Source organism: Theropithecus gelada, chromosome 20 (assembly GCF_003255815.1).
Source record: "Theropithecus gelada isolate Dixy chromosome 20, Tgel_1.0, whole genome shotgun sequence".
Taxonomy (NCBI): domain Eukaryota; kingdom Metazoa; phylum Chordata; class Mammalia; order Primates; family Cercopithecidae; genus Theropithecus; species Theropithecus gelada.
In genome coordinates this window covers 13,983,812-14,009,683 of record NC_037688.1, presented here as the reverse complement: position 1 = coordinate 14,009,683, position 25,872 = coordinate 13,983,812, and the positions used below count along the sequence as shown (strand labels likewise).

Genomic DNA, 25,872 nt, shown 5'->3' with positions numbered 1-25,872 from the left:
TTTTTTTCTTTTTTTTTTGGAGACAGGGTCTCATTCTGTCAGCCGGGTTGGAGTGCAGTGGTGTGACTGTAGCTCACAGCAGCCTTGACCTCCTGAGCTCAAGGGATCCTCCCACCTCAGCCTCCCAAGTAGCTAGGACTACAGGCAGGTGCCACAACATCTGGCTAACTTTTTCTTTTGTTTTGTAGAGATGGGGTCTTGCCATGTTGCCCACACTGGTCTCAAACTCCTAGCCTTAAGCGATCCTTTCACCTCAGCCTCCCAAAGCTCTGGGACAACAAGTGTGAGCCACTGTGCCTGGCTCTGATGAATTTTTATAAAGTGAATGCACCCATGTAACCAGCACTCAAGTTCAGAAATAGGACATTGACAAAGGGAGATTTTTAGTATTGAATACATAATTACTTTTAATAATGTATTCTCACCTAAATCTGTTCTATAAAACTTACTATAGGTTTATAATAGTAGGAGGTCATTATTGGGGGGTGAGGAGGAGAGGGAACTTTTGAGATGACAATTTCATTCCCATGTACAACTCTCACAACTTCATAAGACAGTGTTTAAGGCATAAATTCCTTAGATTTTGTGTAATAAAGATGCAGTTTACTATTGCCTATTTGTTTGCAAAATTAACATGTCATCAGGCTGATATTGTAGCATCATAAACAGCAATACTTGTGTGACTCTAACTCATATTCTATAGTGCTCAAAAATCTACTTAGAACATTTTTTGATAATTCGCTACATGGGATTTGTAAGCATAGGTGTGCACTTCATTCTTTTTGAAGGAAGGTGAAATCTCAAATCTGTTATCAGTCTTGTGTATACGCTGAGCTGTGATGGGTTTGCATGGAGCTTATTATATATTTTTGCTTATTCTTTTTGGCAAACTTGAGTGTATTTCTGAGTGGACTGACTGGCATTAGGATGTCTGACCCTGGAGCTGCCCTGTCTCTGTTCTAAGCCAGCTACCCCATTCATTTGACCCCGTTCAATTAGTATAGGTTTTAATGTCCAAGTCCACATTTTCCAACAAAGGTTTCAATTCCCAATGTAGGCATTGCCCAGAACTTTGGACAAATTATTTAACCTGAAATATTTTCTTCTTTCTAATTCTGTCATAATAATAATAAACATTTGGGGAGTGAAACTTCTGCCTAAAATTGGATCCGAATGTTACACTCATTTGAAAGGTACAAATATGTTCCTTGTACAGTTCAATTAATAGAGCAGTAACTGGGCAATTTCTCAAAAAGTTCTCATGATCTAAAAATGTTTCTTGGCCCAGCAGATTTTTAATAATATCTAACATCTTAAGAAAGCTTCTTTTCCTATTTCCTATTTCTACCCAAGGATAAAATTTATCTAATTATTTTAAATATATAGAAAAATCCAGAATACTAACCTCAACCCAGGAAAGAAAGAAAAAAAAACTTCTTACCTGTTTTAAACTTTGTTTCTGCTGTCTAGAATAGCCCCTCCAGCTAGCAACATATTAGTCTGCTTAATTAACATGTATTGTGCCTTCCTCAAGGTCAGGCAGAGTCCAATTATGGCCTTCAGCTAATTTTACCTTTTTTTTCTCTTTGTGTCTCATTCTGGTTTCCCTTAGCTCTCCATTAGCCTTCTTGGCTCACAACAAAAGCTCAACAGGAGACTAGCAGCAGCATGATGAAATTAAATAGAATGCCACAAAAAGGCCTGGGAATTTGAAAGGTGCCTCTTAATTTCAGCAGGGAAACAGAGTAACATGGCTGCTGTCTGTGGCTTAGAGAAGTTTGTGTGGCACATGCACATGATGGTTGTTCTATTTGTTTGCTATTATGAAACATTATTTTTCTTTATATGAGCACCATACCTAAGTGGGGTCACTATTGAGGGTACACATTTCCCAGTAAAGGAAGTGCTGTCATCCTGTTGATGCCACCGAAGGCTGTTAAGACTATTAATTTTGTTGTTCATTTAGGCATGTGTGGTTGCCACAGCAACAACAATCTCATAGTTCCTTGAAGCCCTCTGTGCAGTGAGCATCTGTTGAGAGTCCTACAAAGGTGTCATAGTTCCTCTCCTTCCTGTCACAGATTGAACCCCTTGCTTGCTCTCCTTATGAGCTACATATTTATCAAGAATCGAGAGAGAGAGAGAGAGAGAGAGAGAGAGAGAGAGAGAGAGAGAGAAGAGATTCTTTGCTGGAGCCAGTCAAAGGAGAAATCTAAATGAAAATGAAGGCTTTTGTTTCCCGTGGACTGCTGCAGAAGACCTCAGAATGAGTAGTTTAGAAGTCAGACAATTATTGAAGATCTTGGTCAGCTGAAATGTGAATAAGTCCTTGGCAAAATCCACAGCCAATCTTTTATGCAGGGTGGCCAGGACACTGAGTATCCTGTGTAAAGCCAAAATTGTAAATTCTAGCCCAAACTCCCAGTGGTATGCAGTAATAGGGTGCAATCTCTTGCCAACTATTTCTCATAATCCAAGACCTTCTCCTAAAGAACCACATAGATTTCAGAATATATGTTTCTTAAATGGACTCATTCCCTCTCTCTCTTGTGTGTGTGTGTCGCTCACTTTCTTAACGAGCAGTTGGTAGAGAAAGCTTATGTTTTCAAAAGCATTTGTTGGTACTGATAGACAATCATCTTTGAAGACACTACTCAGTATGAGTCTTTGTCTTTGTGTCCTAATTTATCTCATTTGCAAGTTATATAGTCAGAACTAGAGGGGAGTTACAATTTCTAGATAAATTGCATACTAACTAAGTGAAAGGAGCTGAGACTGGGCAGGCTGTCTTTATAGCTATTGAGAGGAGGTATCTTAAGTCCTTGTAGAATCCTTATTTGAAATTTACATGTAAATGTTAGGGCACCTGACTGAGCAAGTTTATCAAAACATCATTACAGTTTCCTCCTCCTTCTGTCATTATTCTGATCAAGATGATCAAGAACAGATTTCTGTATTCATTTCTGCAGAGAAGCTTACTCATTCCTCTTCAAAATTCTTTTATCTAATGATACCTATTGTTCAATCATAAGAAATATTTAACTGTAAAATCTTTTACTTGGAGTAAATTATCTTTGAGGTGGATTCTACTAAAGATTCTCTGTTGATTAAGTAATTGTCATTTTTCCTGTTGTGGGTTTGGAGAAGAAATTTCTAGGTTATATACTGTTTTTAGGCAAGAAGCCTGAGCCTGGGTTACTCTGGCTTTCACAAGACATTAGTATGTCCTGAGGGCTTTTTTTTTGCAACTGTCTGTGAGGATTCCTGGGACCAATTTTTGTAAGACTCTCACATCCCAACCACCCTTTTTGGTATCTTTTACTTTTTCTTTCTGAGTTCTTCTCTTCATTTTATTTATTTACTTCTCTAGGATCATAAGATCATAGTACTTTCAAACTGGAAAACAACTCCCATCTTCTCTTGTACATTTCTATCCTCACAACTTGCAATGCTCAACTGTGCTCATGTTGTCTACTTTTAAAAACTTGTATATATGGATATGCTAATAGCCAAGCACAAACCAAACATTTTATTATATGCAATTTATTATACCAATGTGGTTTTAATGAAATAGCCTTAATACAAATGAGACTTTTTTTTCTAGTTCTAACTCTGATTTTAATTCACAGACTGACCCTGGAAAAATCTCTCTAGTTTTGCTTGGTCTCAGTTTCTTTATCTGAAGATGAGAATGGCCTTCTCTCATAACTTATTATCGAGTAAATGAGCTAATATATGTAAAGGCTCCTTGGAATATGTGAGGTACTATGTGTAAGCTATAGGGATACTCATCCATAATGTCTGTCTCTGGAGTCCACATCAGCTTGGTGTCTTTAACTCTGACCTTAGCCAAGGTGGCAAAACCCTATCAGAAATCTACTACAAAAATGTGCATTTTTCCTTGACCAAACAATTTCACTACTAAAAATCTATACTACAGAAATATTCATATGTCTGCATACAGTACCAGATATTAACTGAAGCATTGCAATTGAAAAACTGGAAACTTAATTAAATAGAAACTTAATTTTCTATCAGTAGGAAGAAAGTTAAATAACTATCCATATAGTAGAATATACTGAGAATATAAACAAATAAGGTTGATGTATTCTAAAACTGCATGGAAATATCTTCAAGACATATGTTATATGAGAAAGCAATTCATTAAACAGTACCTAGTGTATGATCCCATTTATCCTAAAAAAAAAGCAAACTCCACACAGAAAGGAAACAAAGCCACACCTATATATGTGAATACATTTGTATGTAAATTTGCAGTGTCCCTATGTCATTGAGCTTCCCTCTCTTATTGTATTATGTAGTGTGGAGAGTTGAGGTTAAGAATGAGTTCTGTGGGAGGCCGAGACGGGCGGATCACGAGTTCAGGAGATTGAGACCATCCTGGCTAACCCGGTAAAACCCTGTCTCTACTAAAAAATACAAAAAACTAGCCGGGTGAGGTGGCGGGCGCCTGTAGTCCCAGCTACTCGGGAGGCTGAGGCAGGAGAATGGCATGAACCCGGGAGGCGGAGCTTGCAGTGAGCTGAGATCCGGCCACTGCACTCCAGCCTGGGCGACAGAGCGAGACTCTGTCTCAAAAAAAAAAAAAAAAAAAAGAATGAGTTCTGGAGTCACACTGACTGTCTTCAAATCCTGGCATGACACATACTACGTGTGTAATTGTGGATAAATCCCAACTCTTCCATGTTCATTTTCCCACCTTAGAATGAGTTTGACAATTTCACCTTACTTGAAAAATTTAAATGCATAGAAAAAATTCCAGAATACTTTTGATTATCCTGAGACACAACAGGGTAGCTGGAAATGTGAAGTTCCTTTTGAAGTACCCAACTCTACACAATGCAGATAATACTGAATAAAGCTTATCTGCTTCTGGAGGACAGCATGGGAAAGGTCCTAGAGGCTCAGAAAAAATATAAATTTTGGTAAATGCAACCATGAATGGAAGGATAGGGAGAAACAGTCATCATCTGGGTGTGTGAGCATCAAGAATGTGACAAAGGCTTTTCTTTTGCAGAGCTATGGGAAAACCCACTTTCTGAAGAGGCAGAATCATGAAGGGGGCTTGTGTCCCCATCCCAGAGGGATCCAGTGGTCTCATATGTGGCTTTCCTCTCAGCCTTGTCTATCCAGTCCAGCTCATTTTGTCCTGTATTCTACTATGTCTACTGTGGAAACTCTCCCTGAGAAGGAGGCAAACCTTCCCTCCAGGGAGGTCAAGGAGGATTGCACTGCTTTGCTTCATGCAAACAGCTTCCCAGGGAGGGAGCTTTTGCTCTCCCTGCTGTGTGGATAGATTGAGGAGCCCCCAAGGCTTGGCAGCAGGTCAGGCCCAGCCAAGCTTCCAGAACCAGAGAAAGGCATAGCTTTTTATCTGAACTTAATTTCTTTTCCAGAGGAGCACTGCCTCTTGTTCTTACTTGAATTTAATCTCCATGGATCACAATTTTGTTTGGTGGATCTATCTAGCAAAATTCACAATTCAAGGGCTCCTGGTCCTTTGCTGACTCAGAGAGATCAATCCCTTCTCTACAGGTGAGGAACTAGGGCTCCAGAGAGTCTAGTGACCAGCCAAGGTCAAGAGGCCACTTGGTGAAAGAGCTGGCCTAGAAACAGTCACTAGTCTTCATCCAAGGTTCTTTCTGTCATACTAACACATATTTATTAGCAATAGAAAAATCTGCTCAAAAATAACTCACTCTCCTAGAAGAAAGATCTTAGATATTACAGGTAAAATAAAGTATAGAGATCATGTCATATAGGCCTCTGAAAGAAGTTTTAAGTCCTCCCTCCCCTTATTTTACTTAAAATAATGTCTGTCTTGGCATAGTTGTGAATCCAAGTTGTATTCTGCTGGGTGAGCCTGTGTGTGTGCCTCAGGGTGATGTCAGTGTGGCTCCCTAAAGATTTCAATGGGATGATTCCTCTTGGGTTTTATTCTGTAGTAAAAATAATCTGTGGTGGTTTTGGTTTTCCTTGTTTTATAAGCTAGAGGAGTCAGCCAGGAGGCCACTGCCTCCTGATTTTCTATATGGTCATTATCCATACTCCATTCAGACCACATTAAAAGCCACTGGATCTCAAATGATCCCTCAGGGACTATTCATGTGGTCATCAGTGGGGAGGTGTGCAGGCAAGCAACACTAACCAAAATATTTCTTCAGAAAGCTCGCATACTTCCAATGTGAATTCACATCTGAAAGACTGCCATATTTTCTGTTTTAAGGTTCCATGTCCTTTATGCCACTGAACTACTCCTTCTTATTCTACTGTGTAGAGAGTAGAGATGAAGACAATGGGTTCTGGAATTGGACTGACTTTAAATCCTAGCTCTGCATTTACTAATGGTGTGATTATGGGTAATTGACTTAATCTTTCTGTTTGCTTCCTATCTGTAAAATGATTTGAAAATTTTATCTAACACAAATGACGATGGAAGAACTAACTAGATATAGTACAGACACACGAGAGAGAGCACTTGGCATGTGGTATCCACTCAATGAATGTTACCTCTTACCCTTAACATCTGCTCATGCAGCCCAGCATTATGGAAAGAACTTTAGATTGATGGGTCAGGAGACACAGGATCTGTTCTAGGATCTCACTTCCATGTAGCTTCATGAACTTGGGACAGTCACTTGATCCCAACTCATAGAATACAAGAGATAGAAGCAAGTATTTGTTCCAACCTCCTCATTTAACAAATGAAATTGGGTCTCAGAGAAAGGAAGAGACTCACCTGAAGTCCCCAGGGAGTCAATATCCAGGCCAGGATCAGCCAGCACCACTCTCCTGATTTTTGTCCCATAGCTTTTCCCATCATTCCTCTGGAGACAGAAGACTTTGCCAAGTGGTCCAAGCTTTGCTGAAGACCTAAGGACTTTGGGATTGATAGGTGAGTGGTTCCTAACATGCTGTCTTGGGGTTGTGGCCATCTGAGAAGCAGCTGCCAGTGCTTTCTACTATGTCATGATTGGCATAACTACTAGAAGCAGAGCAGTACCTTTGAGATGCTACTGGGTGAGAGCCACTGCATCTACGGAGCACCCAGTAAACTCATTCCAGGCCAACAGGGCAAGGTTGGGTAAGCTCTAGAGCCCAACAGCTTAATAGTAGGCTATGTTTCTTCTTTCTCTTTCTTGGCTCTTGCCAGAGACACTTAGAGTAACATTATCTCTACCTTAAGCTATAGAAGTCTCCTTTTGAACTCTCATTATAGGCCATTGTCACTCCTTTCCTCTTCTCCTCTCACTTCTACACAGATTCTGAGATCACAGGCTGACCATATTATCCACTCTTGGGTACATGGCTTTGACCTGCAAGGTCCCCTTTCTGTTCCACACTCTGGCCACAGCAGACACTCAATAAAACCAGTCCTGTACTCATTATTCTAAATATATACCAGGCTTTTGGCTTGGGGACAGTGCATATATTACACCTCTCCATTGATTCTTGCTCAGTCCTCACAGATTGACTATTATCATTTTCTGTAGAGCCCATAATTGTCCCCCAACTTAGAAGTGGTCTCCCGGTCCTTAGAACTTAGAACAAGTACTTGCTATAGGTCTATAGAGGTTCTACCTCCCTTAACAAACTTCTTAACTTCTTAACAACCATGTACTCGACCTCTTTTTTTTTTTTTGGAGACAGGGTCTTGCTCTGTCACCCAGGTTGGAGTACAGTGGCATGCTCACAGCTCACTGCAACCTTGACCTCATGGGCTCAAGTGATCCTCAACCTCCCTCGTAGCTCCTACAGGCATGTACCACCATGCCTGGCTAATTTTTGTACTTTTTATAGAGATAGGGTTCTGCCATGTTGCCCAGGCTGGTGTCGAACTCCTGGGCTCAAGTGATCCACCTGCCTTGGCCTTCCAAAGTGCTGGGATTATAGGTGTGAGCCACCACACCACTGGACCTCTTTTTATCCCCCAAAGCATTTAACAGAGTTCCTTGCCCAGTGCAGAAACTCCATTGGACCTGCTTGAATAACTGTTGGCTGATTGGTGGAGTTGGAGTCAGGGGCTCAAGACTTAATAAAAAAGGTTATGTCTTCATAATCCAGAAATGCTTAATCCCCAAGTGTCATTGTTAGTCCTCGGTAAATCAGTCAGCCACACATCTTTCTCTAGTTACAGCCATTCTAAGGCTTCTTTAAGCCTAGTTGTTAATGCCTAGTTGTTTTGAGAATGCAACTTTTTAGAAATCTGGTGTGACACAGTTTTGAACTTAAAGTCAATTACAATTAATTTTACTCTTTTTTTTTTTTTTTTTTTTGGTGGCAGAAACTGACAGTCCAAGATGGACAAGCAAAACAATTTACAAACTTTAAAAAATTCAAATAAAAGTTTAAGGATGTTAAAGAAAGGTAGGAAGAGTAAAGGAGCCTGGAGTTTTCACTCATTCACTCACTCATTCACTCACCCAATCAGCAAACGTATCCGTGAAGCTTGATTTCCTGCATTTCAGGAGGAAACAGTCGTTATTTAGTTTATGCAAAATTCAGTATAGCCCTCTGCTAGAGCCTTATGCTTCTAAAATTCTGTTTGCTAAAATAGTGTTCAGAAGTAGATTGTGTTCACAAACCAAACTCTATGTTTCTGTAAGATCAAATTCCCTGCGACAAATTTTATCCCCAAATTCGGGGAAAAAATGAGAAGAATGCAAAGATTAATCCTTGGAGACCCTTAAATAAGCCTTTCTTTCCCTATTTTCTGTTTGCTTTTTAAGTTTTGTATTCAGAGAATAATAGGTGAACCCTTCCGTGGCTAATTAAGACACATGTAAATTGAAACCAATGTTCAGGCCAGTAATTAAAGTGAGGTACTCTCTGGGTAATATTTACTTTCTAGCTCCCAGATTGTGAGTTCAGTTCCTCTTCAAGCTGCACTTTTTTTTTCTTTCTTCCTTTTCTTTTCTTTTTTTTTTAAATCACCGAGATTAAAGCAGCTTGAATTTACAATAGCATCTTGTGAAAGGAGAGGGGGGAAAAGCTGCAGTGGTTTTAGTAAATAATGTGCTTTGATGTCTCCAACTTGAAATCCATATTTTGAGAGCCCTGATGCATCTAAATAGTATTTGGAATAAAATTTTAAGTCCCAAAGCAGTGCCATTTGCAGAAAAAAATGCCTGTGGAAAGTGAATGTTAATATTCCTCTCACATCTCCCCACTCTGTCGAACAATCAAGTGCTTCCATTCTTCTCTGTGAAACTTGTATAGTGTACGTGCCACATGACCATGACGTGTCTACTCTTCTTTTGGCTGCTGACCACCAAGTTGTTTATAGCTGGTAAGCCTGGCTTGAGGTTTGGGCCATTCCTTTATTTTGGGTAAGAAAAAGATAGGAGAAAAAGACTTCTTAGGAACGCCTTGTTTTCTATAAAACAGTGGAGCCATTTCAAGAGCCCTTCTTTTGACCATTGGAAAGGACAGTGAGGTCTAGGTGTAGTTAAGGATTTATGTCTATAGGCTGGACTCTGTTGGTCCCTCCAGTTTGCTTTCAGGTTCATCTGCTGTGGTACTGCTTTGGAAATTTCACAGACCTTTGACCATATTCACGAGCTCCTGGGCAGCAAGAAGCTTTGAAATCCAATAAACGTCCAAATCCAAGAATGGATTTCAAAAATTACTTTTCTGCTAAAATCTCAAGACAAAATTCCTTTTGTTCCTGCTGTGGAGGCCCTTAGGTTGTACAGGGCATTTGTATCCAACAGGATCTCAGGAGCTCTTATTTCTTCTGCTATCACATTGTGTTTGTGATGTCATGAGTGGTTACCATGGAGGTAATTATCATGATGTGGGAGATGTGTGAATTCAGGTGTGGAGAAACTTAGCAGCGAGAGATGGGTTTTTGAGAAAAAGAGACAAATCCCCTTTCATTCCGACTTCCTTAGTAACAAAAGGGTGAAGCAGAAAAAAAAGGGAATGTAAATGCAATGACTGAAATTTAGCTTTTGAACAGCATGTCTTTTATGCTTTGCGTGACGTATTGGAAAGTCTTTTATTTATTTGTTTTTAAAAAAATTACATTTTGATCACATATCTTGGAGGATGGTGTTAAAAATAAATGTTATGTTCTTTCCTGGAGAAAAAAAAATGGCTTGTGATAGCAGAAGAGAATTCTGTATTATGAAGTCCAAGGAGAATAGGAAAATCTTTTGAGTGATACACCAGGAAGCTTAAAGGTGACATGTTTTCACCCAGCTGGAAAAAAAAAAGCTGCTGCAATCTGCAAAACACTACAAAAATAAGATGCAACCAAGCTAACAATGCAGCCAGACTGGCTTGCTGCTGGCATTTGACAAGCTAGGGAAATGAGACTGCAAAAATCCACAGGGAATTCTTTTCACCTTCATGTAAATGAAGTACTGTACATATCTTTCCTGGGACCAGGGGCAGTGAGGGTGAGGACCCGGGTGCTGCTGAGCAAGTACTTTAAGGAAATGATCCAGAATCCCCGGCCTCTGGCTTGGAATAATCAATGTCACTACTGCTTGTTTGGAAGCATTGTCTTTTCTTGGAAAGGACCCAGGGCTGACAAACTCAAGTAGTCAGCGTGGTGACTGGTGAGAGAGGGACTCTGCCGAGGCAAGTGCAGGGAGGCTGAGTGCCCTTGAGCATCAGATTCTGATTGAAAGACCTGGGTTCAAGTCACAGCTTTGCCCCCGTGGATTTTTTCTTTGACCTTCACCACGGTCCTTAATTGCCCTGCTTTCTTATCCTATTAATCAAAGGAGACTATTGTAACAATAAATATATTGGACATAAAACATACGTTTTTATGCAGACTACAAATGCAAGGGATTGGACCTTATTAGGGGTTCTGTGTCAGCACAAAGATATTTAGTTGTTTTCTTGTTACATGGTATCTTTCATGACCTTCAGGGTGAAAGTGGGCACTTTCTTTGGTGACGATCCTGGCAGCCAACGCTCCATGGCACTACTTTGGTGAAAGGAGGATAATGACCCTAGGCGGGGTCAATTCCTGCAAGGTCAGGTGCAAACTCCTTAGCTTGGTGTTTGAGGCCTTCCCTGATTACTCCCCAACTAAGCTTCCCAATCTCATTTCCTTACTCCATCAAGTGTACCCTTTGCCTTGGTCAAATCTGATTTGTCACTGGATATACCTCTGGCATTCCTTGTAGTAGTTTCTTCTGTTCTTACCCAATCAATTCTAGCTAGTCTCTGTTCATCCATCCTATATGGATCCCTCCTTGTTATCAGCACTTGCTACTCCTGTCATATATGTGTTGTGCAGGTTGTGCACTGCACAAAGATGTCAGGTCAGTGTAGGGGGACATGGGCTTAAATCCAGAATCCAGCCCAGTCATATATCCTGCTGACTGAGGTGCTGTGTCTGCCTCGTGGAAAGGTACCTTTTTCTAATTAGAAAAAGGCACTGGAGAGGGTAGGGGTGGCTCTGTGTGTATTGACAGAGTGAACTTTTCATCTATGTTTGTTCTATATTTTCTTGAAATTATATGCTCCTTGAGGACTGAGGCTTTGATTTTTTGTAGATATTGCGCATGAAATACACATAACTTTGTTTTGACTTATAATGAGCACAGCGAGTTCTGAGTAAAAGATGGTACTGGAAGCTCCTTGAGGACCGAGCTTACCCATTTCTCTACCTGCCAATCCATCCCCCTTAAATTCCCTGAGTGCTTGCTTATCTGTAGTAACAGTGGGGAAACATCAATACCATTCTTTTTAAAAAATTCTTCAATGCCTATCTTGGTTTCTATGTGGAAGTGAGATAGTTTCCCCTCTGAGGACTCTGAGACTGAGTTTTAGATGAGGCTCTTAGGTCTGGGCCAGCATTTTCACCTCTTTCTAGAGCAACATTGTACTGGGGCTTTGTGGTGGGTCAGAAAAGTGGGCCTGTAAAACTTACTGCTCACAAAAGGGTCAGGCCGTGCTCTGTGTGCTGAGGACATCAGGGGGAGAGCCATGTGTCTGTGTCCTCACGGAGTTCCTGGATCATAAGTGGGGAAAACAGACATGTAAGCGAGTGGCCATAAAACAATATATAAGAGGCACTATAGCAGCAAGAGCTCATACAGAGGCCTATGGGGTCCCTGTGAGGCAGCAGAGACCTGTCTCCCTGCATGGGGGCAGGTACAGGTGGAGCGACTGGAAAGAGGAGGTGGCTTTAAGTGTGATATAAAGAAATCTGGTTCATGTCCATATCTTCCATTGCAGTCTGTGTGCAGATGACTCTCAAAATGTGTGTCTCCATCCCAGACCCATCCGCCACTGTTATTTCCACTTGGGAGCTTCAAAGGCTCCCTAGACCCATTCTGTCCCAAACAGACCTCAGGATCTTTTCACCCAAATCCAATCATCTGCTGGTGCTCCATCTTTCCAGATGGCACCACCCATCCATCTACTTTGGTAAACTGACTTGGTCAGTTCATTTGCTCCGTTCTCAGCTCCCAGTCCAAGTTGGCATCCGTGTGTCTTGCCTGGACTGGAGGCAATACCTACCTCCTCAATGGACCTCCCACATCCACCCTGAGCCCTCCAGCCCCTTCTCACTGCAGCTGGAATGACCATTCTGAAATGCAAATCTGCTCACGTCACACGGTCCCCAAACTCCCTCCCTCCCAATGCTTAAAACCTCTTAATGCCTTCTAATTTCTCTTAGGATAAAGACTCAAATCCTCAGCAGGGCATCTAAGGCCTCTCATCATCTGGCCCCTGGAGACCTTCCCAGTGCCCCCAGGCCTGTCCCAAGTGGCAGCAGTCTGCTCACAGGCCCCCAGCCCAGGCAGCCCCTCAGCCTGGAAAGCTTTCTCCTATTGCTGCCACTCTCCCCTCCCACCCCCGTTACCTAATTCATCCTTTCTCATTTTTCAGGTGTAAGCTCAAATATCACTTCTTCAGGGAAACCTCCCTGGATCCCCCTGACTGCTTCAGCCCTTCTGCCTAGTACATCTCAGAGCACATTTCCTTATCAATTATCACGGTTTGTAGTCACACATTTATTTTTGTGGTTATCTGACTGATGTCTGTTTTCCCTGGAAGGTTGGGAGCTCCAGGATCCTGGCTGGATTTGCCTTTGCTACATTTCCAGTGCCCAGTGCAGGGCTCCATGCACCTTAGACTCTCAAGTAAACATGCATTGAATGAATAGATACATGAGGGTTGTTTAGGAACAGAGAGCCACTCCTTGGGGCTGCCATGTTGGTTATGTGAGAGGAAGCAGGTAGAGGTGAGGTTGGGAACAAGCCTGTGGCTGAGATGGTGCCCTCTGGGTACAGGGGCACTGTGCAGCCTGCAACCCAAGGACATGACTGGCCAAGAGCTGTGTTTTAGAGCAGAAGCTCTGAGAGGCGTGTGGGGTGGAGGTGTGGAGGGTAACGCGTCTTGGGACCAGGGAGACACATTAGGAGGCATCTGATGCAGATGATGGGAATCAGGACAGTGAATGAGAATGGAGAAATGGGAACAAATGCATTTAAGTATTGTCTATTTCCATTTTCCCCCTCCTGGAAGGGCAGCAAGGGATCAAGGAACTTTACATTATTTTAACATTTTTAACCTGCCTGACTTGAACCTCACCAATGGTCAGAGGAAAAATCAGAGGGGATTTGGAGTCAGTGGAGTAGTGGGCAGTTGGAGAGTCACAAATCTGTGGTTTTTTTCCTTTCTCAGGCAAAAGTGGCCTGTGGAAGGTTGGGAGGTATCTGAGTCCATTTGGGCTGCTATAACTAAGTATCTTGGACCGAGTGACTTATGAATGGCAGACACCTATTTCTCACAGTTCTGGAGGCTGGGAAGTCTGAGAGCAGGGTGATAGCATGATCAGGTTCCGGTGAGGGCTTCTCTGGGTTGCAAGTAGTTGACTCTCATTGTATCCTCACCTGGCAGAAAGAGAGCAAGCTAGCTCTCTGACCCCTTCTTCGAAGGGCATTAATCTCATTCATGAAGGCTCCACCCTCATCACCTGAATACCTCCCAAAGAGGCCCTGCCTCCAAACACCATCACATTGGGGGTTAGATTTCAGCATATAAATTTGGAGGGGACACAGACATTCAGTGCATAACAGTAGGAGAGGGTGCTTTCAGGACCTGCTGCCCTGACCTGATGGTGAGTTGGTGTGTGAGAGGCTGTGACATCCAAGGAAATTCCTCTTGGGTTGGACATTTCTGGTCCTCCTAACCTGATCTGAGATGTCCATCATGGTGGCTGGTCTTCCCTGAGATCCCCTGAGTGTCTCAGAATATTTCGAGAGGCTGATAGTACCAAGGGCAAAGTGGGCTTGGGACCAGGGAGATACATTGTGCATAAGGACGAATATTTGCCTCACCCTAGGTTTGGAGCCACACCTATTTTCCTATTCTTTTTAATGCTTCCTATAGTCTGAATGACAAAGATAACACTAGGGTAATATAATCGTTGAATTGGACAGAATGTAAAACTTGATGCTACTAAATTTCAGCTTTTCAAGGATATGTGTTTTATATATCTAGCACCCTCTTCTAGAATGTGACCGATATAAAAATACTGCTGTGTTAATAGTGTTCATGGCTAATGTAGCTTATGTTGTTTGACATTTTAACTACAAGTCGAGCTGCTACATTTGACTGTGCAAGTTGCGAATTGCCTAGGTCTGGTGAGCTCAGTTCATGTAGACTCCTGTGGGCATGGCACCCCCCGGAGTTGTGCAAGGTGGCAACCCTGCCCATGGAGTGTGCAAGGTGGGCATTAGCCTTATTTTGCTGGCTTAGAATAGCAAATGACTTATTCAGTGTCATATGACAATTAAATACTGGCACTGCTGCTAGGGCCCAGCTTTAGGATCCAACTGTAGTTTTTTGTTTGTTTGTTTTTTTGTCTGTCTGTGTTTCTAGAGACAGAGTCTTTCTCTGTCACTCAGGCTAGAGTGCGGTGGCATGATCATAGCTCACTGCAGCATCAACCTCCTGGGCTCAAGCCATCTTCCAACCTCACAGCCACCTGGGTAGCTGTGACTATGGGTACCCACCCCAAACCCCGGTAATTTTCATTTATTTAATTCTTGTGTAGACGAGGTCTTATTATGTTGCCCAAGTTGGTTTTGAACTCATGGTCTCAAGTGATCCTCCCACCTTGGCCTCCCATAGTGCTGGGCTTTCAAGTGTGAACCACCACACTTGGCCCTAAAAGCAGTCTTAATTTTTCTGTACCTCTTTGCCTCCTGGCTGATGGGTGAGTGAGTACCTGAGTGAATAGGGTAAATATGAAGCCTCATTTCAGGAGTGAGATATACACACATGATATGATTTATTTTGCAGGCCCCTGAGCTCCACTGGTAGAACCAGCTGCCCTAATCTGCAGCCCTTTACCCAGACCTTACCCATTCTCAGATGACATGGCCTTGGGTGTCTCTGCACCTCCCTTCCTGAACCCCTTGCATCTTCCTGGTTACTCCTCCTTTGCCTGTCCTGTTCCCTCAGGTCCTCGCTTCCAGCTACTAACAGGTCTTCCTCTCCCACAAAGTGTGCATTAATAAAGTAGAAAATTATAATTTCAATAGGGAGGTATGAAAGATAAAACCGCCTTTACAACACAAAGGAATTAGTCTATAAGGGTGGAATTCCTGGCTGGGTTGGAGAGTCATGAATCTATGAATTTATGTGGGAGAGCAGGAAAGAACCATGCAAATCACATAATGCAGATGACGAAATAGAGGTCCCAGAGAGTTAGTGGGACTGCTGGGTGCTAGAATCCACAGTTTTTCCATTATATTAGGTTAGGGCAAAAGTAATTGTGGTTTTTGCTAATACTTTTAATGGCAAAAACCACAATTACTTTTGCACCAACCTAATATCATATTTTCTTGATCCATTTTAAGTTGGGATCTTCCCTGACATTTTTTTCATCTTACCTGGCTGAGCATAGCCCTGCATTTTGACCATGTATGAAGGGGGAGAGGCAGTTTGGCCAACAGTGTCCTGGACTCTGGCGTGACCCGGGATCCATACTTTTAAATGCCATTATGAAATGCAGTCCAGTGGAGAGCTCAGCCTCTTCCCATCAGACTAATGCAGCCGCGGTGGAGAGGCGGGGTAGTGGCTGGCTGCCTGGCAATCGCCTGGAGCCCAGCAGAGGGATTACGCCCGCCCAGGCAGCCTCATCACCGTAATAAAATGGGAGTTATGCTTATCGACTCATCAGGACTGCCCATTTAGACGATTACCCCATTTCCAATCCCATTTCTAGAGAAAAGAGGATTGCTGGACACTTCCTCCCACCCCCACCCCTGGCAGGGCTGTGTTTAGCGGTGGCTTCTGGAGGGGACGTGCTGGAGACAGGCACTCAGCAGACTGAGAGTTTTACCCTCTTTGTCTTCCAGAGCTGCCAAGCCATAGCAGGACGGCCATCCCCTGAGAGATAGGAGAGGAGGAGAAACAGCCCGACAGGGGCCTGGAGCAGCTGGCTGGCGTCAGTAATTTCCTGCAGGAGACTCTGCTGGCCGAGCACACGTCACCCTTCTGTTGATCCTCTGTATTCTCCCTTGTGCTACTAAAATACGCTAATGTAACTCCTGGGCTGTGCTGAGCTAAATGCAGTTATTTAACTTCATCGCTATGGAACCCAGGTCTAAAGCAGCAACATCTATTTGGAACAAGGTGGGGAGGAGGTAAGCCCCAAACATCCCTGAGCAGCAGGAATACACATTACAAAGTTTCTCTTTCCACACCGAAGAGTCTTCTGGGCCCTTGCTTGAGACCCCTGACTTTTACTTAACACATAGGCCTAGTTTGCTTGGTGAACTGCTTTCTGACACCTGAACAGACTGGAAGCAGGGAACTGAAGGTGAGAAAAGACTGCCACAAACAGGAGCCAAGAGCTAAGAGCCAAGCCAGGGAGGTGACATTCATGGTGACAACTGTGGATGGGAATCCTGCCCTAAGTGGGATATTGGATGAATGAATGGCTCCTAAGGCCCCTTCCAACATTTCAGTTCATGGCTCTGAGTATCCCTGGTTTGACTGTGATGGTGAAGGCAGAGAGGAGGGAGAGGGAGACCTCCGCGGAGAGCTGGTGGCCAGCAGGAAGTGTGGCCCTGTGTTTTAGTACTCAGGAGTACTTGCCTGCTTTTACTGGAGTCCTCCGGGCTCAATATGTGCTCTTGACTCCCGACTTCATTTTTTTTTTTTTGGCCAACAAGGGCGAATTTATGCTCTTCTTCATGGAGGTGGATGTTTCTGGAAGAATTTTGTGATGTCCTTTGCAGGGACATAGATGGATTTGGAAGCCCTTATCCTCAGCAAACTAATGCAGGAACAGAAAACCAAACACTGCATGTTCTTACTTATACGTGGGAGCTGAACGATGAGAACACATGGACACATACAGGAAAATGACACACACTGGGGCGTGTCGGGGCCGAGGGGTGGTGGGGAGAGGGAGAGAAGCAGGAAGAATGGCTAAGGATGCTGTGCTTAATATCTAGGTGATAGGATGATCTGTGCAGCAAACCACCGTGGCACACATTTACCTATGTAACAAACCTGGATATCCTGCAAGTGTATCCCGAACTTAAAAGTTGAAAAAAAAAAAGAAAAGAAAAGTTTTGTGAAGTCTGGAGGTGTAATGGACAGACACGGGCCTAGGGTGACGCAGGCCCATGTTCAGATCCTTGCTTCCCCACTGAGCTAGTGGGGAGACTGGCTAAATCACCGAGCCTCAGTTTCCTCACCTGTACATCTGCTGTAGAAGTGGCACATCATGTGCCGTCCTGGCTGTGACCTTCGGTAACTCATCACTGCCCTTCTTACTGTTCTCAGGGTAAACCCCTTTCAAGGCAGAGTTGCCAAGACACCCAGTAAAATTTGAATTTCAGATAAACACTGAATAATTTTTTAGTATAATGATGCTTCAAATACTGCAGGGGATATACTTAACACTAAAAAAAAAAATCATTGTTTATCTGAAATTCGGATTTAACTGGGCAACCTGCATTTTTAAATAAACTTTTAATTTTAGAATCATTTTAGATTTACAGAAAAAAATATAAAGATAGTACAGAGTTACCACACACCCCGCACCCGGTTTCCCCTATAACTAATATCTTACGTCAAGTTGGTGCAGTGGCGCACGTTTGTAATCCTAGCTGCTCAGGAGGCTGAGGTGGGAGGATCACTTGAGCCCAGGAATTCGAGGCTGCAGTGAGCCATGATTGTGCCATTGCACTCCAGCCTGAGTGACAGAGTAAGACGCCATCTCTTAAAAAAAAAAAAAAAAGCTTATGCCAGTATGATACATTTGTCACAATTAATGAACTAAGATTTATATATTATCTTTAACTAAAGTCCATACTTCATTAGATTTCCTTAGTTTTCCCCCAATGTCCTTTTCTATTCCAGGATCCTGTCCAGGACACCATATCACATTTAGTTGTCAAGTCTCCTTAGTTCCTCTTGGCTGTGACAGTTTTTAAGACTTCTCTTGTTTTTGATGACCGTGACCGTTCTGAGGAGCACTGGTCTTGGGTTTTGTAGAATGCCCCTCACTTCAGCCTGTCGGATGTTTTTCTCGTGATTAGGCTGGGGTATTGTTTTTTTGGGAGGAAGACCACAGAGGTCAAGAGCCATTCTCAGCACATCTCATTAAGGGTCTGTACTGTCCATATGACTTACCACTGTCGATGCAGACCTTGATCACCTGGCTAAGGTAGTGTTCATCAGGTTTAGCAACTGTATTTTCATTTGCTAAATCTGTAACTCGATTCCAGGCCTGTCAATCTTTCATGCTCAGACCTTTGCTTACTGCTGCAGCCATTTTTCTGCTCCAACCATAGTGAACTGCTAATAATTCCTCTAATGAACTACTCTCTGTCTCTCTTACTGCCAGGCCTTAGGGCTTGCTCTTTCCTTTGCCTGAAATGTTCCACTCCCCCACAACCTCCCATCCACACCTCCCCTTCACCCGGTTAACTTACTTTTCAGTTGGGCTTCAGTGTTCCGCTTAGGTCTCACTCCTTCCGGGAAGATTTCTTGCACCTTCCTCTGCCGAGACCAGATTAGGTGTTGCCTCTCTGCCCTGGTCCTACTCTGTTGTGATATTTACCACCCTGTGGTTGTGATCTGTTTGCTTGTCTCCCTGACCCCAGTGCATCCCTGACATCTTACGCAGTTTCTTGTTGCAACTCAATAAATAATTGCTGAATAAATGAATGGTTATACCAGGCACTTCAGGTAAGGCCTTTAATACACTACCTGCCTTGTAAACAGTGGATGCTCAGTAAATGCTTGTCTTTTTCAATGTAGGAAAAATAATCTTCCCTGGATCTGAGCAACTGTATTAAGTTTGTGCTTGTCCGACACCCGCAACACATGCCCCTACCTGGAGAAGAGAGTCTGGAACAATTGGTCTCCTAGGATTCCCTGAAAGTCACAGTTACCTGCATCAAAGTATCAAGGAGGCCACTTAATGACAGAAATGTTAGGGTAAGTAGGCTACTTTCCATCAATTTGCAGATTAAAAACGCATCTTTCTCCCAGTGGAGAAACTGAATTATGAACCCCTTCGCCAAGATTTCCATAGTTGGGCGCCCTGACCCATTGTTTTTTAGTGAAAGAGACAAAGGGACCCACCGCCTTCTCTTTTTGCTGACCACGTGCCACACACATGTAAAGGACATGTGTACCTATTGTTCCTTGTCCTTGATGATGAGTATACTTGTACATTGATGTATTTATTAGTGTTTTGCTTTTCACTAATCCGGCATAGTTGTGACCCCACCCCTGAGACCTAAAGGAAGGAGACACCTCACAGGGGGCCTCAGGAATCTCTGATTAACCTTAGGACTAATTATAATGTCTTTCATTTATTATTACTTTATGCCAGGTATTTTATCTACCTCACCTCTAATCATCTCAATGACCTTGCACGTTAAGAATTATTCATCCCATATTACAAATGAGAAAGCTAAGGTGTGGGTGCTTAAGAAATTTTCCCAAAGTTTTTTTGTGGTGGAGCCAGCTTGGAGCTAGGGCAATAGACTTCAGAGTCTCAGCTCCATCCTCTCCATGGTTTAGAAGGTTCTATAAGAGACAACCAGCATCCCCCAAGGGCTTGTGCTCATTGGAATGGATCTCAGGTCCACTCCTTCCTTTGTATCCCCAGGTTACCTCACTAGAGCAGACCTCCGTCAGTCGGTGTTTACTCACCTTCCAGAGCCTCCTTCCTGGACTCTTGCCCTCGGATTCCCCACCCATAGAACTCTCACACTGCCATCGCCCAACTCAGGATCCCAAGAATGCCCATTTTCAGCCTTATAAATCCTTTACCTTGCTTTACCTTATAAATAAGGTAAATCCTTTACCTTTACCTTATAAATCCTTTACCTTACCAAGACCCTATAGTCTATTTATTTTCCAAACCTTCTCTCCAAGCATCAGATTCCTCATGAAACTTACACTGACTAGTCTGCCACCCACCTCCCTCTCCTTGGATCTTCATGGCACCTAGGTATGCAAGGCATAAAGTAATGTAGAATGCCCTTCTGGCTTATGTGGAACCACAGGGGAGTCCCCTGGGTTTCTAATATGGTTTCCCCATCTGGAATGACACCTCCTGAAGGACAAAAACCTCTTGTTAAAAGGGTCAACTTTATTGAGGTATAACATACATACACCAAAATGCGCCTGTTTTTTTAAGTGTTCATTTTGATAAGGTTTGACAGATGTATACACCCATGTAACCACCATCACAACCAAGATATAGAACATTTCTATCACCCCAGAAATACCTCTGAGCCCCTTTGTAGTAAATTCCTCCACCCCCCGACCCAGGCAGCCGCTTGCTGGATTTCTATTCAAATAGATTAGTTTTGCCTGCCCTTGAACTCCACAAAAGTGCAGTCACAGAGGTTGTAGTCTTTTGTGTCAGTCTATTTTGGTTAGCATGATGTTGTAAAGATTCCTCCTTACTGTTTATTATTTTTTTGTTGCTGAGTGGTATTCTGTGGTAGAGGCTATACTACAACTTGATTGTCCATGTTGACTAAATTTGGGGCTGTTTCACATTTTTGGCTATTGTGAATAAAGTAGCTATGAATGTTTACACACAAGCCTTTTGTGAATGTGTTTTCATTTCTCTTATTTGCATACCTCCAAGTGAAACTTTTAGGTCATATAGTAAATATAATATGTTCAACTTTGACACTGCCAAACTGTTTTCCAAAGTGATGATTCCATTTCACACCCCTATCAGCAGTGTATGAAAGTTCCAGTTGTTTCACATCCTCACCAACTCTCAATGCTGTCAGTGTTTTAAATTTTAGTGGGTATGTAGTCACATCTCATTATGGTTTTACTTTGCATTTCCCTGATGATGTGCTCACTGGACACTCGTGTATTTTCTTTTCGAATTGTCTGCTGAAAAATTTATCTTTAAAATTTTCAATTTGTCTTTTTAATTATTGCATTATGAGTTCTTTTTATATTTGTATATAAGTCCTACCAGATATATGTATGAGTATTTTCTTCTGGACTGTGGATTATCTTTTCACTTTCTTAGTGTCTTTTCACTTGTCTTTTGAAGACAAGAAGTTTTAAATTTTGATGCAATTCAATTTATCAATTTTAATCAATTTTTTTCTTTATGGTTAGTATATTTTCTGTCCTGTCTATGAAATCTTTATCTGCCCCCTGTAATCCCAACACTTTGGGAGGCTGAGGCAAGCGGATCACGAGGTCAGGAGTTCGATACCAGTCTGACCAACATGGTGAAACCCTGTCTCTACTAAAAATACAAAAATTAGGTGGGCATGGTGGCATGCGCCTGTAATCCCAAGTACTCAGGAGGCTGAGTCAGGAGAATCACTTGAACCCGGGAGGCAGAGGTTGCATTGAGCCAAGATTGCACCGTTGCACTCCAGCCTGGGTGACAGACTGAGACTCCATCTCAAAAAAAGAGAAATGTTTCCCTTTATCTCTGATGATATTCCTTGCCTTGAAGTCTATCTTGATAAGAATATAGCTCTTCCAGCTATAGTGTGTGCATGGTGTATCATTTCCCTATACTTTTACCTTTAAACTATGTTTGTATATACAATGTTAATTTCTTGAGTTATATAGCCGGGTCTTACTTTTTTGTCCAGTTTGACAATTTCTGCATTATAATTTCTTCATTTAGTCCACTTACCTGTAATGCAATTATTGAAATGGTTGGCTTTAAGTCTACTAACTTGCTATTTGTTTCATTTATTTTTTGTTCTTTTCCTGTCTTTTCTTGAATGATAATAATTGAATGTTTTTTGTATTCCATTTTATTTTACTATTTTTCATTTTATTGTTTATATTACTATTATTTCATTTTATTTCTTCTTTTTCTGTGTGTGTTTATTCTAGGGATTGCAATATGTGTCTTTAACTACCAAAGTATATCTCCAAAAACTATGCTACTTTACATATTAGACCCTTAAAACAGTATACTTCCATTTCTCCTGCCATGCTGTGTGCTATTATTGTTACATATTTAATTTCTACATATGTTATAAATCTCACAATACATTGTTATTATCTTTGCTTTAGACAATGATCACTTAAAGGATTTTTTTTGTTTGTTTTTTGAGACGGAGTCTTGCTCTGTCGCCCAGGCTGGAGTGCAGTGGCTGGATCTCAGCTCAGTGCAAGCTCCGCCTCCCGGGTTCAAGCCATTCTCCTGCCTCAGCCTCCCAAGTAGCTGGGAATACAGGCGCCCGCCACCTCACCCGGCTAGTTTTTTGTATTTTTTAGTAGAGACGGGGTTTCACCGTGTTAGCCAGGATGGTCTCGATCTCCTGACCTCGTGATCCACCCGTCTCGGCCTCCCGAAGTGCTGGGATTACAGGCTTGAGCCACCGCGCCCGGCCGGAATTTTTTAAATGAGACACAAAACGTCATTGTGGCCCTCCAGTTAGAGTAGGGGATTATGTGGGCTAGGTTAATCAATGGAGTTTTAGCTCAGTTCCAATTTACAGTGGGTCCAGTAGGTCCCTGGACCTATCCTGTAGGTATTTCCCCAGTTCTAGAATGCATAATTAGAATAGGCATAATTGGAATAGACATGGCTGGCAGAATTTCCACATTGGTCCCCCAACCTGTGGGAGTGAAGGATATTATGGTGGGAAAAGCCAAATGGAAGCCATTAGAGCTGCCTCTACCTAGGAAAATAGTAAATCAAAAACAATATCACATCCTTGGAGAGTTTACAGATATTAGTGCCACCATCAAGGACTTGAAAGATGCAGGGGTGGTGACTCTCATCACATCCCCATTCAAGTGTCCTATTTGGCCTGTGCAGAAGACAGATGGATCTTGGAGAATGACAGTGGATTATTGTAAGCTTAATAAAGTGGTGATTTCAATTGCAGCTGCTGTACCAGATGTAGCTTCCTTACTTAAGCAAATTAACACATATCCTGGTACCTGGTATGCAACTATTGATCTAGCATATGGCTTTTTCTCCATACCTGTCCATAAGGCCCACCAGAAGCAGTTTGCCTTCAGCTGACAAGGTTAGTAATACACCTTCACTGTCCTACCTCATGGGTATGTCAACTCTCCAGCTGTATGTCATAATCTAGCTCCCACGGATCTTGATTGCTTTTACCTTCCACAAGCTATCACATTGGTCCATTACATTGATGACATTAAGCTGACTGGACCTAGTGAATGAGAAGTAGCAACCACTGTGGACTTATTGGTAAAATATTTGCATATCAGAGGGTGGGAAATAAATCCAAATAAAATTCAGGTGTCTTCTACTTCAGTGAAGTTCTGGGGGTATAGTGATGTGGGGCTGTCAGGATATCCCTTCTAAGGTGAAGGATAAGTTGTATCTGGTCCCCCCTACAACCAGGAAATAGTCACAACACCTAGTGGGCCTATTTGGATTGTGGAGGCAACACATTCCTCATTTGGATGTGCTGCTCTGGTCCCTTGATGAGGTGACTGAAAAGCTACTAGTTTTAAGTGGGGCCCAGAACGGGGGAAGGCTCTGCAACAGATCCAGGCTGCTGCACAAGCTGCTCTGGTTCTTGGGCCACATGATCCAGCAGATTCCATGGTGCTTCAGGTGTCAGTGGCAGATAGGGATGCTGTCTGGAGCACTGGCAGGTCCCTATAGGTGAATCACAAAGGAGGCCTTGAGGGTTTGAATCACAAGGTCCTGCTTGCATCTGCAGATGACTACCTTTTTTTTTTTTTTTTTTTTTTTTTTTTTTTTTGAGATGGAGTTTCTCTCTTGTTGCCCAGGCTGGAGTGCAGTGGCACAATGTCAGCTCACCGCTCACCACAACCTCCGTCTCTTGGGTTCAAACGATTCCCCTGCCTCAGCCTCCTGAGTAGCTGGAATTACAGGCATTTGCCACCATGCCCAGCTAATTTTGTATTTTTAGTAGAGATGGAGTTTCTCCATGTTGGTCAGGCTGGTCTTGAACTCCCGACCCCAGGTGATCTGCCTGCCTGGGCCTCCCAAAGTGCTGGGATTACAGGCATGAGCCACCGCGCTTGGCCTACTACTCTCTTTTTGAGACACAGAAAACCTAGTCGGTCTGCTACTGGGCCTTAATATAATAGAAACTGAATGCTTGATCATGGGCCACCAAGTTTCCTTATGACCTGAGCTGCCCATCATGGAGTAAGTGTTATCTGACCCATCTAGCCACAAAGTCAGGCATGCACAGCAGCATTCCATTATCGAATGGAAGTGGTATATACGTGATTGGACTGAGCAGGCCCTGAAAGCACAAGTAAGTTAGATGAAGAGCTAACCTAGCTCCTCTCTCTCTCTTCCAGAGTGGGATGCCTTTTCTTCTGCCCTTGGGCATCAGATTCCAGGTTCTTTAGCCTTTGGACTCTGGGACTTGCACCAGTGGCTCCCCTGGGGTTCTCAGACCCAGAGCTTCAGGCTGCAGACTGCACTGTTGGCTTTCCGAATTTTGAAGCTTTTAGACTTGGACTGAGCCACGCAACTAGGTTTTCTCATTCTCCAGCCTACAGACAGCATACCATGCGACGTTGCCTTTGTAATCATGTGAGTCAGTTCTCCCTAATAAATTCATATATATATATCCCATTGGTTCTGTCCCTCTGCAGAACCGTGACTGATACAGTCATGTCCTCTTAGTCTTTCTTTGTTTATTCAGCCTTCTTCCCGCTATGTGTGGCAGACTGAATAGTTTTTACTGTCTTGTCTTCAAGTTCACTGATATTTTATTCTGCATTATCTAATCTGATCTTAGTCCTATCCAGTTAATATTTTTATTGCAGATGCTGTATTTTGAGCTCTAGAAGTTCTATTTGGATTTTTAAAAGTAGTTTCCATTTCTCTTCTCATTTGGTTCATGTTTTCCTTTAGCTCCTTGAAACTATTATAGCTGTTTTAGATTCCTTATCTGCCAATTCCGACATCTCTGTCATTTCTGATCTGCTTGCAAAGATTGATTTTTCTGTTAGAGCTTACATTTTCCTGATTTTTTCATGCAGAACATTGTGAATGTTGTTATTGATTTTCCCACCTCAGCCTCTAGAGTCACTGGGATTACAGACGTGGGCCACCACGCCCTGGACCACGTGTAAATTCTCATAGTTGTTCAGTTTACAGCTCACTGGGAATTGTTCTTTTTCTGATAATTGTTCTCTGTGTGATCTTTTGGAGCCCTATCCTACAAATATGCAGCTTAATGTTTAGACAAATACTCTAGGGCACCCAACGAGGATGTCTGGAGCTCTTTCTCCTTGTAGCTGCTTCTTCTTTGGTACTGTGTCCCTCACATTCCAGCCACCTCAACCTCCCTTAACTTTGATCCTTGTCTCTTCATCTCAGGAAGGTTCCTATCTGATTGGGTTCCTCCTCTGTTCTGGGTTATA

General features: G+C 42.7%; 1 long non-coding RNA gene across 1 annotated transcript in view; it reads left to right on the top strand.

Moving 5' to 3' along the window:
- LOC112614139 overlaps positions 1-25,337 on the top strand; it is a 98,410-nt gene extending 73,073 nt beyond the window's left edge. Inside the window, exons 3-5 of the long non-coding RNA XR_003117043.1 lie at positions 16,362-16,649; positions 17,466-17,626; positions 24,799-25,337. This is a non-coding gene — a long non-coding RNA (uncharacterized LOC112614139). The remainder of the gene's footprint in view (positions 1-16,361; positions 16,650-17,465; positions 17,627-24,798) is intronic.
- The last annotated feature ends 535 nt before the right edge of the window (positions 25,338-25,872 follow it).